The sequence below is a fragment of the Pleurodeles waltl genome, chromosome 9, assembly GCF_031143425.1.
Source record: "Pleurodeles waltl isolate 20211129_DDA chromosome 9, aPleWal1.hap1.20221129, whole genome shotgun sequence".
Lineage (NCBI taxonomy): Eukaryota > Metazoa > Chordata > Amphibia > Caudata > Salamandridae > Pleurodeles > Pleurodeles waltl.
The window spans coordinates 798,192,925-798,210,011 of NC_090448.1; the positions used below are offsets into that span (position 1 = coordinate 798,192,925).

Sequence of the window (17,087 nt, forward strand, 5' to 3'; positions counted from 1 at the left end):
CTTTTCAGAACCAAATGTGGGAGCAACCTAGGATGTCCACCCCAGTTCAAAGGCTGGTACCAGGTATAAATATTGGACCCTTGGAACGCCACTTCAGTACTGTCATAGTCCTGTGGAAGACCTCCAAATGACTGCCTGGACCCCCAGGGGACTGTCCTGCTGCTATCAGAGGACTGCTCTGCTGCTTGTAGGAGAACTCTCCTGTCTCCTTGAAGCCAGGACCACCACAAGTGAATCTAAGGGCTAGTTGGTTGGCTTCCTATGTGAGCTACAGGGACATTACATGCTCCAGACAGCTTGAACTCTGCTCCTGGCTGCTGCTGGAGTGCGTCATAATCCACAAACTGGTGCACAAAGCGTCTTGGACCCTTGAAAGTGGTGTTACAGATGCTGCTCCTGCCTATCCCTAAAGTTTGGACTTAGAACATTTTTCCCCAAAGTATGCCCTGAGAACCGTCAGAAGACCAGGTACTACCTGCCAGCTAATCCATCCATGGTGCGTTTCCTGTCAGTCTGACTTTGTGGTCACTCCCTCTATGTTCTTCTCTGTATCAGCAAATCCTGTTCAACATGAAGTCTCAGTGAAGGTATCTGGACTCATGGAGCCCTTGTCGAATACAGCCTGCAGCTTTGTCCCGCTGGAGATTTCCGACTTACAAAAAACTGGCAACGTTTGAAGACAAAAACCTTCACAACGACTATTCAGTGGATCCTCCACAACGCCTCCTCCTTGCACACCATCTGCTGCCTTGCTCCACTAAACTCTACCTTCAGAGGAACTGTTCTTCAAAATTTATTTTAAGTCCAAAGGTAGGCCGTGACCAGTCCCAATCCATCTCATATGTCTACCCTTTGGTCCATCGCTTTTGGCCCTGACTTTTGACTTTGGCCCTGTCTTGCACGACCAGACACCCGTGGCTGGATCGTTTAGGCGCTATTATGCACTAAAAAACATTTAAAATGTATAACTCCGGTTCTACTGTTTGGATTTAAGTTGTTTTGGTGTCATTTTCTTCACTAAAATTTGTATTTTGCTGTGTTGTTGCCTTAGTGCTGTTTGTTTGTGTGTTGTCAAAATACTAATGTTAAACCTGCCTGCTTTTGTGCCAAGTTACTGCAGGGCAAAGCACAGGTTAATTTAGTGACTTTTTATGGTTCACCTTGACTAGGATTGTGGTTGTAGCTTGAGTGGGTCTCCCACCCTCCCCTCACCCAATAACCCAATTTCTTACATGCCAATTTTAAATGCTATGGACCCTACTTGTGTGGGACTTACTGATATTTAAAGAGAGGTTTCCTCCCACAAAAAAATTATTTATTTTAACAAGTCACATTGCAGAGTTTACACTACAGCAGTCAGACTATACTGGTAGACACAAAGCCATTGTTTGTCACACTAGTGGATGGCACAATTTATGCTGCAATCACAGGTAACTGGTGCCATGGGTATATCTGGGTATATCTCCACACTATATACTACTGCCTTACGGGAATGTTAAATACACCATTCCGAGATTGGCCAATTATTCCATGTTTTAGGGATCATAGCACATACACTGTGCACAGGAAAGCAGTGCCCCAGTGTGCAGAGTCTACAAATCAGAAATAAAATAGGGTCCAGCGAAAGGCAAGAAATCAGGGGTGTCCATGCAGAAAAGGTAGATTTCCTACACCCATGCCAAGGTTCCGTTTACAGCTGTAAACACACATTGCTCCTCACAGCTTCTCAAGGTGTACCAATTTTGAGAGGTACGTTTGTTCAACTGCTACCAATACTAGACCTGCACACATGCCCATGCTGTACCTTTTTGGTTAAGGGCATGTGCTGCTGCCTGCTTTTGGTGCTATACATACCAAGCAATGGCAAAGCCAATAAGACTGGCCTTTTGGTTTTGTCTGTGCTTACGTTGTCATGGTTTTTGCAAAATGTTGTTGAATGAAGCTGCTGATCCCTCATCAATCTAACAATATAGCTAAATAAATGTTGTCTTAAAACAGAAATATTCTTTGGTCTCATAAACCACACATTGCCAGAAATCCCCTAGCATATAAGAGAACTACTTTTATGTGAGGCTGTGTTCCTTGTTAACGACAGAACCCCGCCACTCACATTGAAATCATGCAATGGCTGAAGTGAGTTCACCCCATGCTATATGCTGAAGTAGTTGGAAGAAAAATGTGAATGACACAATAACAGACCAATGGATGAAGAACGCTGGCTGAAAGCCCTATAAATATGTAGAGTATACATATAGTTTTAGTAAAATCAAATGGCAGACCTAAACAGTAATGGCCACAAAGTGACGGGCACTGCTTCTACAGCACAAATATATATTTTTTTCCTTTGCATGAGTCTGGACCATTTTTCTGAAGGCACTAAGGGCCTGATTTAGAACTCAGTAGATGGGTTACTCCATCACAAGAGTGCTGGATATCCCATTCGCCAAAATCTAAATCCCACTATATTCTATGGGATTTTGATTTTGGTAGACAAGATATCCCTCACCGTTGTGAGAGAGTAACCCGTCCACCGAATTCTAAATCAGCCCCTAAGTCATGTGTGCTTGCTGGTGCAGAGAAATATGCTTCTGTGTACTGTGGCAGGCGTTTTAAAGATTGAAATACTCAATTAGTTTCCCATTAGATCTTCTGTAAAACCTCCGTAAAGTTAGCTAAGTTCTTTGAAACATTGCGTTGTCACTATTTGGAACTCTCATTTTCTACAGAGAGACTGAAGCTTACTGGCTCCATGTCATCCATTTGCATTTACTCTACCATGAATCATATCTACACCCTCCAAAGTTTGGCAAATAAGAAAATCAAGAACCTTGATGTTGTATCCCAATCTACTTCCAGTGGTTTACGACTATGTTGGGAAAAATTTACAGTTTTTTTAATACACATGGGTGCTTATTTAAGAGCCACTAGTGCCTCCTTAGCGCCACAGAAGTGTCATTTTTGACACTAAGACGGCGCTAAAGTGACTTTTTCCAGGTGCCATATTTACAAAGTGGTGCAATACATGCTTTGCGCCGCTTTGTAATCCCTTCTGCCAAATTATGCCTGCACCAGGCATAATGTATGCAAGATGGGCATTCCAGCACTAGGAGGCCCGCAAAAATGGCACTTTGAAATTTTACAGATTTCACTGCACCATTTTGGTCTTCATTTTTAATGCCTGCTTAGAGCCGTTAATAAAATGACATTCCCATAGAAACCTATGGACCTCCTTGCACTTTGCTACACTAGTGTCAACCTTTTTGATGCTAGTGTAGCAAAGCCAGGGGTGGCTCCTCTGCTATGATGGAGGAGAGTTGCCTCCCCTGCCAGCAGCAGTAGCTGCAAAACTTTTACAACAAAACCATAATAAACTGTGTTTAATATGGTTTGTTGTTAAAGGGGGGGCATGAGGCATGACAGGGACCTAGGGCATATGTATGTTGGGCAGGCCGTTTCGGGCACTAGGTTCTGGAGACAGCAGGCAGAGACTTCCTCTCTGCCTCGGAGCACCCATTCTGGGTGCTCCGTCCAATCCTAACGCTGCTTTCATGCTGCCAGCTTCATGAAAGCAACATTAGGATTGGCCGCAGGGAAGGCTTTGAGCCTGTGCCTGTAATTACTGGCAAAATATCAAAAACTACAATGCCCCCAGGGTAATGAAATTATTTACATATATCCTAAAAACGCACAGGTGAACATACAGAAGAAGAATACATAATTTTATTCATTAACAAATCAATATTAAAATATAACTCTATACACATTTCATAGCAAACAACCCATCTCAAAAAAAGGAAAGACAAATCAAAGTGATGAAAAAGTGCTTGTGATAAATAGCAAGAAAAGATAATAAATATCCCAAACATCCAAAAACTAAATAAAGATCAAAAACAACTGGTTGGTTCTATTTTCACTGCACTGAATCAAAGTCCAATCATCAAGGAGTCTAAATCTCTTTCTTGAGTCCTTCCTCACTATCCTACGCAGAGACCAATCCAAACTGAGATATGTATACGTCGAGGTTTCGACCCCTCTATATCCTGGGCCAAATCACTGCTCCATACTGGGTCTTCCTCAGGATTAACAGATGGGAGTCCCTAAAACAATACCAAAGATTCAATCAAAATACAAAAATATTTAATATCATCACCTATGCCAACCCTCAATTTCAAGAAATACTTACCCTGTTATATCTCCTGACGCTTCAACTTGTTATGTATTCGTATTCTTCAAACTGCTGAGTCTAAAAATGAATAAACCAAATCAAATCTATCATACCTCGTCTACATATCCAACTTACACTCTTAAAAAAAAAATGGAACTTACCTCCACACACACCACCTACCTATTTGTATTTCAATCCCAATATTTCCTGTAGGTGCCATCTCAAAACATTCATCCAATGTCAATCTAAAACAGGGATACTCAAAGTACGGCCCACGGGCCTCATGCGGCCCCTCTGACCTTTATATGCGGCCCCTGGGACAACAGAAGCACTGGGCAGCTGTTTGCTCGACTCCGCACTAACACAAATATTAAATACTCACACAGTCATTCATTTCAAACTTAACTGGTGTTAAAGAAAAGTAACTAGGGCCTCCTGCACTTTAGAAATGCCTTCATGTTTAAAGACATCTTGCAGCATAAGTGTAAAACTAAGACAGTCTCTTCAAAATTAATTAAGTGTATTTAGTTAACATGCAGAATCTTTTCGCCTTAGTAAAATTTATTTTATCAGTGCATTGAGATGTATTCATTTTAAAGTGATCCTTTTCAAACCTAAATTTGGAAACAATTATTTCCCTTACCCTGAGAACACCACCAGTAGTAAATGAAAGAGGCAAGTCACTTGGTATGTGCACTTATGGGTGGCCTGGGTTCCTATCATACATAAACAACATTATAGTTTATTAAATCAAACATAGAAGCAGGTTTTGTGCAGCACACCATGAATCACGAGGCCATCTTAAATGTAATAATGCAGAAAAAGGAGGGAAAGTGACACTAAACAATTGCCTAGGATCACTCAATTTGGAAAAGTGGGTAAGCCGGGATTAATTCCAGGTTTTCTGGTTTCCCATTGTTTATTTCAACCACTAGATGTATATCCTTTGCTTCCCCTACACCTACCTTGCCACCAATCATCCTAGTCACGCCACCCGACCGCCACCGCCCTGGCATCAATGCGGGCCCCAGGTGCGTCACAGACCAAACTTTATGGACCCTGGGAAAATGTTTGTGAGTACCCATGGTCTAGACCCGTGGTACTCAAAGTACGGCCCGGGGGCCGCCAGCGGCCCCACGGACCTACCTTGGCAGCCCGCGGACACGTTGGACAAACGCCATATGATAATTGCCGCCGTACATAAACATAGAAGAGCCCCGCCCCCCCACCCCCGCTGTCACTTCAGTGCGGCCCTCGGCCGCAAACCATACTGCAATTTTGGCCCCCGAGAAAATGTTTGTGAGTATCCATGATCTAAAAAATAACAATTAGAAAACATGATCACAAATAAACCCCTAACCATTCCATATCCATATTCTAACATCTCACAATCAGCCAATAAACTAAACATATTATAAAATATTGAAAAATATCACAACCCTATAGAATATCCAACTGCGCTCCTCACAAATTATATATACCCTTCAAAAACAGCCCACAGATCAAACATTCACAGAGATAATCACATCCATAAAACCAAACAAACTATTGAGGGATCCCTTGCAAAGAGTCAAGAGATAATATACTTCACCTTCAAGTTAAATAGTTAAAGTCACGGCCTAGTCTGCCTACTCCATTCCTATATTCAAATATACTAATCAGTTGTTATAAATTACCGCCCTCGACCAAGCCGTCTGATACAAAACCACGACATCGGTCAAGAATACCAAAAATCGCATTCGCGTCCCAAGCCGAAGGACTACATACCTCCAGTGAAGTTAGTTTCTGACACAGAGAGCGTCTCCCGATCGCTAATTACCAAACCGCAGCATTCGGAGAGATGCGTGTTTGTGGCCTCCTGGAGTACGTGCCTCACGTAACGTCTCCAGAAATCCCAAGAATGTTGCAGCCTCGTTTATCCCAATTACTCAATCAATCCAATCACGTAACTCTGTCTCACTAACATTACTCGACGAAGACATTCAAACTGACATAAAAACGAACCATTTTCTCTCCGTTCAGAAACCACTTCTCTATTTTGTAGTCCGCTAAAAACCCATCCGCATAGCATCTCTTCAAAAGCCATAACGGATGCATCAATCGCATGTAGAAAACAAATAGCGGCAGAATAACTACTCCATTCTATTATCATCCACCGACAATACAGTTTCTGACGGGCAATTTTATTATCAAACCACTTTCAAATCCATACATATTCAAATGTATTCATAAACCCATTTCAAGCAGTGCATATTTTCAATGGGTATATATATATGTTTTTCCAGTTTCCCTTCAAAAACCTACATATACACCAAATACTGTTTCAAACTCATATCTTGAAAAAACACTAACCGTCCAAATAGTAATCTCTTATTACCAATAATATATATTTCTCCAATGTTTATCACATATTATATGAATCCATGTATCCAGCAGAATAATCCGTCCAGAGCACGGCCCCAAACTTTCGTATAGGAAAGGCACTTTTCCATCCAAACAACAATGTCCTAATAACAATAATTCATATTTCTCCACTTTTCTTCGAAGTTGAATGGACCATAAAGTCATACTACATATACAACGTAGGTCATCATTGAAGGATGGTCCTTCCATTTATTATCAACCTCCTTTCCCTCAGCCATTGGCCAAATTAGCTGTTTGGCTAGCGATTTCCTCATACTCATTCAAACCATTTTCAATTGAATTCAGAGAATGAATCCATTTACACTCTCAGAATCCTTGTCAGATTCCCCCCTTGAGAGTTATGGTTAATCTTCTCAATCACCGTCCATTGTAGAGAATCAGGAGAGTGGTTCAATGCAGTGAAATGGTCCACCAAAGGTGCTCCCAAGGTTTTATATCTTATACGGCTGCAGTGTTGCAGAATCCGTGCCTTCACTTTCTGTTTGGTCTGACCCACAGATAACAGTTCACAGGGGCATTGAATAACATAGATTACATTACAGCTGTTACAGTTGGTATGCTCTTTTAAGGTTACAGAGATATTTTTATAATGGAATACTTTCATCTCCATACATTGTAAGCATGCCTTGCAAGATCCACATTTAGAATGACCCACAATTCTAGGTAAATTCAACATCGATGTCAGAGAGGGTCTGGTGGGTTCACATAACAAAAAACTAACCACCCATTCCTTAACATTTTTACCTCTCTTAAATGCATACATCGGTGGGTCATTTATCTTGAGATCGTCTGAAATTAGATTCTAATGTTGATTAATGATTTTTCTTATTTCTGTACTCCTGGTGAAATAGGTCATAACACAAATTAACTTACCACTTTCATTTGCAGACCTCTCCTTTGGTGCCAAAAGGCTATCTCGATGACGAAACCATGCTCTCTTAAGTGCTTTTTTGACTAAACTCTTCGGATATCCACGTGTCACCAGCTGATTTAACAAATCATCAGATTTCATAAAGTAGTCTTGTTTTTTGGAACAATTCCTTCGGATTCAGAGGAATTGACCATCAGGTAAATTATCTCACAAATTGCGTGGATGGTGACTCGAATACTGTAATAGCGAGTTTCTTTCACTCTGTTTCCTGTACAAAAAGTGTATAGATGTTGTTCCTCTACTTTGATGGTTAAATCCAAGAAGTCAATTTCAAAAGGACTATACTTAATAGTAAATTGAATATCCCTCAATTGAGCATTCATCTATTTGTGGAAGTCTATTAGGTCTTTCTCAGACCCCGTCCAAATCATTATCACATCATCAATATATCGCTTCCACATCGTTATATTGGCAAAATATGGTAATGACTCCTCAAAAATGTATTGCTCTTCAAATGCATCCATAAACAAAATAGCTACATCAGGGGCAAATGTAGCCCCCATCGCAACTCCTTTAGTTTGGAAATAGAAGTCACCTTGAAAATAGAAAAAGTTCTTAGCCTTTGCAATTTCTAACAACTCAATTAGAAAACTGGTAGGGACTTGTATGGCTTGAACCCTCCTATCCAGTCCTTCTGTAATAACTCGAAGAGCCAGTCCCTCAGGGATATTCATATATTGTATTGTATTGTAATTGTAATCGTATTTATATAGCGCTTACTACCCCTGACGAGGCATCAAAGCGCTTTTCGGTGAGTAGCACGCTACTCTGGAACCCAACAAGAATTAGTGATGGATTAATATCGAGAAATAATGAGTACAGTTTTAGTATTATTATGAGTTAATTTGAGCCGCGGATATGAACGTTTGTTAGTTAGATTGACTGGAGTAATGGAGGGGTGGAGGAGGAAAGAAATCCATAAGTGTTAATTGAGCCGCGGATATGAACGTTTGTTAGTTAGATTGACTGGAGTAATGGAGGGGTGGAGGAGGAAAGAAATCCATAAGTGTTAATTGGGAGTATATCCTTAATTTACTCAACCCAAAGGCTTGGGATGAGTAAAGGGGAATGGAGGAGGGAAGAGTATGTGGAAGGGTTAGGGAGAGCATAGTAGCAGGGTGAGATAAATGCGGGAGAATTTAGTAGGGTTGTGTGGGAGGTCACGGTAGTAGAGTGAGGTTTGGTGAGTTAGATGTGGAAGCGGAGGGAAGAGCTTAGGCAGAGTTATTTAGGAGATGAAAGTAGTAGAAAGGATTTTGGATGAGTCAGAGTGAGAATGGAGGATAGTTTGATAGAGACATGACATATGATGATGGGTAGATAAGTGTGATAAGGTGAGAGTAGGAATTCATAGATATCTAGTATAACAACCCACCCAGGAGCCATGCAATGACCCACGAACATGGCAAGCACAGAAACAACATATACACATATATACATACAGTGTATATATATATATATATATATATATATACACACACACATGAATACACACACATATACACATACAATACATAATTAGAACCATGGGTAAAATATACTTAGTCAAACAGTATGTGCCCCTCTGTGTGAGTTTAGCATAAGGAATGCTGGTGAAGCTCAAGTAAGAGTGTTCAGGGAACTGAAAAAGTCTGTGGCGAGTTAAGTTTACTCTGGGATAGCATGAGGGTGGAGGACAGGTATTCGGCGAATTGAGATTAAAATTCGGTGTGTTAGACCTGGCCCTTTTTTGCAGGGTTATCCCCAAATGTTTTGCCTTCTTCCTCCTATTTTTTCTGACCTGTTTTTGTGGCTTTAGGACTCTGCCACTGCTAACCAGTGCTAAACTGCATTTATTCTTTATCTAAAATGTATTGGTGATTTGTTTTGCCATGATTGGCATATATGATTTACTAGTAAGTTCCTAGAAAAGTGCAGTGTGTGCGCCCAGGGACTGTAATTCAAACTCTACTAGTGGGCTTGCATCACTAATTGCACCATCCACATGAGTAGTCCTGTAAATCTGTCACAGAACTGTCACTGCAAGATCTGTGTGTGCAGTTTTAAACTGCCATTTTGACGAGGCAAGTGCCCGCACTTACTGTAGGAAAGTACCATCTTGCCTGGCATGTAGCCCCCATATTTCACTGAATATATGTTGTTTTAGTTGTATGTGTCACTGGGACCCTGCCAGCCAGGGCCCCAGTGCTCATAAGTGTGACCTGTATGTGTTACCTGTGTTATGACTAACTGTCTCACTGAGGCTCTGCTATCCAGAACCTCAGTGGTTATGCTCTCTCATTTCTTTCCAAATTGTCACTAAAAGGTTAGTGACCAATTTCACCAATTTACATTGGCATACTGGAACACCCTTATAATTCCCTAGTATATGGTACTGAGGTACCCAGGGTATTGGGGTTCCAGGAGATCCCTATGGGCTGCAGCATTTCTTGTGCCACCCATAAGGAGATCTGACAATTCTTACACAGGCCTGCCAGTGCAGCCTGAGTGAAATAACATCCACGTTATTTCACAGCCATTTACCACTGCACTTAAGTAACTTATAAGTCACCTATATGTCTAACCTTTACCTGGTAAAGGTTGGGTGCTAAGTTACTTAGTGTGTGGGCACCCTGGCACTAGCCAAGGCGCTCCCACATTGTTCAGGGCAAATTCCCCGGACTTTGTGAGTGCGGGGACACCATTACACGTGTGCACTATACATATGTCACGACATATGTATAGCGTCACAATGGTAACTCCGAACATGGCCATGTAACATATCTAAGATCATGGAATTGTAACCCCAATGCCATTCTGGCATTGGGGAGACAATTCCATGATCCCCCGAGTCTCTAGCTCAGACCCGGGTACTGCCAAACTGCCTTTCCTGGGGTTTCACTGCAGCTGCTGCTGTTGCCAACCCCTCAGACAGGTTTCTGCCCTCCTGGGGTCCAGCCAGGCTTGGCCCAGGAAGGCAGAACAAAGGACTTCCTCAGAGAGAGGGTGTTACACCCTCTCCCTTTGGAAAAAGGTGTCAGGGCTGGGGAAGAGTAGCCTCCCCCAGCCTCTGGCTTATGCAGAGATGGGCACCATCTGTGCCCATCAAAGCATTTCCAGTCTACACCGGTTCAGGGATCCCCCAGCCCTGCTCTGGCGCGAAACTGGACAAAGAAAAGGGGAGAGACCACTCCCCTGACCTGCACCTCCCAGGGGAGGTGCCCAGAGCTCCTCCAGTGTGCTCCAGACCTCTGCCATCTTGGAAACAGAGGTGCTGCTGGCACACTGGACTGCTCTGAGTGGCCAGTGCCAGCAGGTGACGTCAGAGACTCATTCTGATAGGCTCCTTCAGGTGTTGCTAGCCTATCCTCTCTCCTAGGTAGCCAAACCTCCTTTTCTGGCTATTTAGGGTCTCTGCTTTGGGGAATTCTTTAGATAACGAATGGAAGAGCTCATCAGAGTTCCTCTGCATCTCTCTCTTCACCTTCTGCCAAGGAATCGACTGCTGACCGCGCTGGAAGCCTGCAAAACTGCAACAAAGTAGCAAAGACGACTACTGCGACCTTGTAACGCTGATCCTGCTGCCTTCTCGACTGTTTTCCAGGTGGTGCATGCTGTGGGGGTAGTCTGCCTCCTCTCTACACTAGAAGCTCCGAAGAAATCTCCAGTGGGCCGACGGAATCTTCCCCCTGCAACAACCGCAGGCACCAAAGAACTGCATCACCGGTCCTCTGGGTCTCGTCTCAGCATGACAAGCGAGGTCCCTTGAACTCAGCAACTCTGTCCAAGTGACTCCCACAGTCCAGTGACTCTTCAGTCCAAGTTTGGTGGAGGTAAGTCCTTGCCTCCCCATGCTAGACTGCATTGCTGGGAACCGCGTGTTTTGCAGCTACTCCGGCTCCTGTGCACTCTTTCAGGATTTCCTTTGTGCACAGCCAAGCCTGGGTCCCCGGCACTCTAACCTGCAGTGCACGGCCTCCTGAGTTGTCCCCCGGCGTCGTGGGACCCTCTTTTGTGACTTCGGATGAGCTCTGGTTCACTCCACTTTGTAGTGCCTGTTCTGGCACTTCTGCAGGCGCTGCTTGCTTCTGAGAGGGCTCCTTCTCTTGCTGGGCGCCCCCTCTGTCCCCTCACGCAACTGGCGACATCCTGGTCCCTCCTGGGCCACAGCAGCATCCAAAAACCCTAACCGTGACTCTTGCAGCTAGCAAGGCTTGTTTGCGGTCTTTCTGCACGGAAACACCTCTGCACGACTCTTCACAACGTGGGACATCCATCCTCGAAAGGGGAAGTTTCTAGCCCTTGTCGTTCTTGCAGAATCCACAGCTTCTACCATCCGGTGGCAGCTTCTTTGCACCCACAGCTGGCATTTCCTGGGCATCTGCCCACTCCCGACTTGATCGTGACTTTTGGACTTGGTCCCGTTGTTCCACAGGTACTCTCGTCAGGAAATCCATTGTTGTTGTATTGTTGGTGTTGGTCTTCCTTGCAGAATTCCCCTATCACGACTTCTGTGCTCTTTGGGGAACTTAGGTGCACTTTGTACCCCCTTTTCAGGGTCTTGGGGTGGGCTATTTTTCTAACCCTCACTGTTTTCTTACAGTCCCAGCGACCCTCTACAAGGTCACATAGGTTTGGGGTCCATTCGTGGTTCGCATTCCACTTCTAGAGTATATGGTTTGTGTTGCCCATCTCCCTATGTGCCCCCAGTGCATTCTATTGTGACTATACATTGTTTGCACTGTTTTCTATTGCTATTACTGCATATTTTGGTATTGTGTACATATATCTTGTGTATATTTGCTATCCTCATACTGAGGGTACTCACTGAGATACTTTGGCATATTGTCATAAAAATAAAGTACCTTTATTTTTAGTATATCTGTGTATTGTGTTTTCTTATGATATTGTGCAAATGACACTAGTGGTACTGTAGGAGCTTCACTCGTCTCCTAGTTCAGCCTAAGCTGCTCTGCTAAGCTACCTTTTCTATCAGCCTAAGCTGCTAGACACCCCTCTACACTAATAAGGGATACCTGGCCCTGGTGCAAGGTGTAAGTAACCCTTAGTACCCACTACAAGCCAGTCCAGCCTCCTACATTGGTTGTGCAGCGGTGCGATAAGTACATGCAACTACTTACCACTTTGTCATTTTGTACTTTTCATAAGAGAAAAATATACAAAACAAGTTCAGTGTATGTACACCTAACCAAAAAGTTTTGCTTTTCTTCTCTTACTCTTTTGCTAAGTGCTGAAAAGTACCTCTAAAACTTTCAAAAAGTTCTTAAAAAGTTTTACATTTTTTTTTTCTGTTCTTTAAAAAGTTCTGAAACTTTTTCTTTCTTTTTCTGTCCCTTAAACCTTTTCTATAATGTCTGGTACAGGCCAAACTGTTGATCTGACCAAACTTGCTTATGATCACCTTAGCTGGAAAGGAGCAAGGAGTCTCTGCATTGAAAGAGGTTTAGGGGTAGGGAAGAATCCCTCTAGAGAACTGTTAGTTAACATGCTCATTGAACAAGATAAGACCTTAGTTGGCACTTCTGTTGAGAGATTAGCTGATGGTTCCCACTCTGATTCTGGGGCACCCCCAGTAAAGGATTTAGAAGGAATCCTTCCCAACCTGCCCAATAGCAAACCGCCTAGCATTGCTGGTACTAATGTGAATTCTCATCGCAGTAGGAGTGTTACTTCTGTAAGCCAGGTTGTTAGAGTGCCATCTGGTAGGGACAGGTCTCCCTCTGTTCATTCTCACCATTCTTCTGTGTCAAGACATGCCCAACCCACTCACCCTGAAGACAGAGTGTTAGAAGGGAGCTCAATAGATTGAGAGTGGAAGAATCCAGACTGAAGCTCAAGAAGTAACAGCTGGATTTAGATTGGCAAGCATTTGATTTAGAAAAAGAAAGACAGAGGTTGGGGTTAGGACCCCATGGTGGCAGCAGCAGTATTACAGATAGTAATCCTGTTAAAGAGCATGATTCTAGGAATCTGCACAAGATAGTTCCCCCTTACAAGGAGGGGGATGACATTAACAAATGGTTTGCTGCACTTGAGAGGGCCTGTAATGTACAGGGGGTCCCTCAAAGGCAGTGGGCTGCTATCCTATGGCTATCTTTCAGTGGAAAGGGTAGGGATAGGCTCCTTACAGTTAAGGAAAGTGATGCCAATGATTTTACAGTTCTTAAGAATGCACTCCTTGATGGTTATGGCTTAACCACTGAACAGTACAGGATCAAGTTCAGAGAAACCAAAAAGGAGTCTTCACAAGACTGGGTAGACTTTGTTGACCATTCAGTGAAGGCCTTGGAGGGGTGGTTACATGGCAGTAAAGTTTCTGACTATGAAAGCCTGTATAGCTTAATCCTGAGAGAGCATATTCTTAATAATTGTGTGTCTGATTTGTTACACCAGTACCTGGTAGACTCTGATCTGACCTCTCCCCAAGAATTTGGAAAGAAGGCAGACAAATGGGTCAGAACAAGGGTGAACAGAAAAGTTCATACAGGGGGTGACAAGGATGGCAAGAAGAAGGATGGTAAGTCTTCTGACAAGGGTGGGGACAAATCTAAAAATGAGTCTTCATCAGGCCCACAAAAACACTCTAGTGGGGGTGGTGGGCCCAAATCCTCTTCAAATCAAAACAAAGAAAAGAAATCATGGTGCTATTTATGTAAAATAAAAGGCCATTGGACAACAGATCCCAGTTGTCCAAAGAAAAGCACCAAACCTTCTACCACTACAACCCCTGCTGCTACACCTAGTGCCCCTAGTAATAGCAGTGGTGGTGGGAGCAAACCTACTAATAGCCAATCCAAGGGAGTAGCTGGGCTCACTTTTGGTAACTTAGTTGGGGTTGGTCTTGTTAGGGAGACCACAGAGGCTGTGTTAGTCTCTGAGGGGGCTATTGATTTAACCACCTTGGTTGCTTGTCCCCTTAATATGGATAAGTACAAGCAACTTCCCCTAATAAATGGTGTTGAGGTTCAGGCCTAGAGGGACACAGGTGGCAGTGTTACAATGGTAATAGAGAAACTGGTCCACCCTGAACAACACCTACTTGGTCACCAGTACCAAGTGACTGAACTCATACCAACACTCTTAGCCACCCCATGGCTGTTGTGAATCTCAACTGGGGGGGGGGGTTACTGGTCCAAAGAAAGTTGTGGTTGCCTCAGATTTACCTGTAGACTGTCTACTAGGGAACGATTTAGAGACATCAGCTTGGGCAGAAGTGGAGTTGGAGGCTCATGCAGCAATGCTGGGCATTCCAGGGCATATTTTTGCTTTAACCAGGGCTCAGGCCAAAAAGGACAGGGTGACTTGGATCCTGGAAGAATGGACCAAGTGCTCCCTAAAGCTAGGGTTAGTAAAGGTAAAACACTACCTACTATCCCTCCCTCTACAGTGGATTCAACTTCTGAGGAAGAAGAATTTCCACCCTGTGCAGAACTTACACCAGAGGAGCTGGAAGCAGACACTGCTGAGCATTTGGGTGAAGGGGGCCTGCCAGGGAGGAGCTGAGTGTGGCACAGCATACCTGTCCCACATTAGAGGGTCTAAGGCAGCAAGCTGTCAAACAAGCAAATGGGGATGTCAGTGACTCTCACAGAGTTTACTTGGAGGACAACCTTTTGTATACTGAAGCAAGGGATCCAAAACCTGGAGCTGCCAGGAGATTGGTGATTCCTCAGGAATACAGAAAGTTCCTCCTAACTCTAACCCACGACATTCCCTTAGCTGGACATTTGGGGCAAATGATAAGTTGGGACAGGCTTGTCCCCTTTGTTTTTTTATTGGCCTAGAATGTCAGAGGACACAAAGGAATTTTGTAAGTCCTGTGAAACCTGTCAAGCCAGTGGCAAAACAGGTGGCACCCCAAAGGCACCCCTTATTCCACTGCCCGTGGTTGGGGTTCCCTTTGAAAGGGTAGGGGTTGACATAGTTGGCCCCCTTGACCCTCCTACTGCTTCAGGCAATAGGTTTATCTTGGTGGTAGTGGACCATTCCACCAGATACCCTGAAGCAATTCCTCTAAGAACCACTACAGCTCCTGCAGTGGCAAAGGCCCTCCTGGGAATCTTTTCCAGGGTGGGCTTCCCAAAAGAGGTAGTATCAGACAGGGGAAGCAATTTCATGTCTGCTTACTTAAAGGCCATGTGGAAGGAATGTGGTGTGACATACAAGTTCACCACACCCTATCATCCACAAACAAATGGACTGGTTGAGAGGTTTAATAAAACTCTCAAAGGAATGATAATGGGACTCCCTGAAAAACTCCGCAGGAGATGGGATGTCCTGTTACCTTGCCTCCTTTTTGCTTACAGGGAGGTACCCCAGAAAGGAGTGGGCTTCAGCCCCTTTGAACTCCTATTTGGACACCCTGTAAGAGGTCCTCTAACACTTGTGAAGGAGGGTTGGGAACAACCTTTAAAAGCTCCTAAGCAAGATCTTGGCCTAAGATCCAGAATGGCTGAGTATATGAAAAAGGCCAGTAAAAACCTTCAGGCCAGCCAAGAGCTCCAAAAGCAATGGCATGACCAGAAGGCTGTTCTGATTCAGTACCAACCAGGGCAGAAAGTGTGGGTCTTGGAGCCTGTGGCCCCAAGAGCACTCCAAGACAAATGCGGTGGTCCCCACATTATTGTTGAGAAAAAGGGAGAAGTCCCCTAATTAGTTGACTTGGGCACTGCCAGGAGTCCCCTTAGGGTGCTCCATGTCAATCGCCTGAAACCCTACTATGACAGGGCTGATCTCACCCTGCTCATGGCAACAGATGAAGGACGGGAAGAAGAGAGTGACCCTCTCCCTGATCTCTTCTCTTCCACAGAACAAGATGCTCTAGTGGATGGTGTAGTTTTGGCAGATTGTCTTACTGCTGAGCAGAAAGACCACTGCATACATCTCCTGGGTCAGTTTTCTGAACTCTTTTCTACTGTGCCAGGCACCACTTCTTGGTGTGAGCACACTATAGATACTGGAGACAGCTTGCCTGTCAAAAGTAAGATCTATAGGCAGCCTGGCCATGTCAGGGACTGCATAAAACAAGAGGTTCAGAAGATGCTTGAACTGGGAGTGGTTGAGCACTCTGAAAATCCATGGGCCTCTCCTGTGTTAATTGTACCAAAACCTCATTCCAAGGATGGAAAGAAGGAAATGAGATTTTGTGTAGGTTACAGAGGTCTCAACCAGGTAACCAAAACTGATGCTCACCCTATACCCAGGGCAGATGAGCTAATAGATACACTGGCATCTGCCAAGTATCTAAGCACCTTTGATTTGACTGCAGGGTATTGGCAGATCAAGTTATCAGAGGATGCAAAAGAAAAAACTGCATTTTCAACCATTGGAGGGCACTACCAATTCACAGTAATGCCTTTTGGGTTGACAAATGCACCTGCCACTTTTCAGAGGTTGGTGAATACAGTCCTGCAAGGGTTGGAGGGTTTTAGTGCAGCATATCTAGATGATATAGCTGTCTTTAGCTCCACCTGGGATGATCACCTGGTCCACCTGTGGAAAGTTTTGGAGGCCCTGCAAAAGGCAGGCCTCACTATCAAGGATCCAAAGTGCCAGATAGGGCAGGGA

At 44.0% G+C, this 17,087-nt stretch overlaps 1 long non-coding RNA gene across 1 annotated transcript; it reads right to left on the reverse strand.

Moving 5' to 3' along the window:
- Positions 1-3,706: 3,706 nt before the first annotated feature.
- LOC138258726 (uncharacterized) lies at positions 3,707-4,335 on the reverse strand. The gene is made up of 2 exons (XR_011198528.1): positions 4,184-4,335; positions 3,707-4,097 (listed from the first exon to the last, which is right to left on the reverse strand). It is a non-coding gene; the product is annotated as an uncharacterized lncRNA (long non-coding RNA).
- Positions 4,336-17,087: the final 12,752 nt, after the last annotated feature.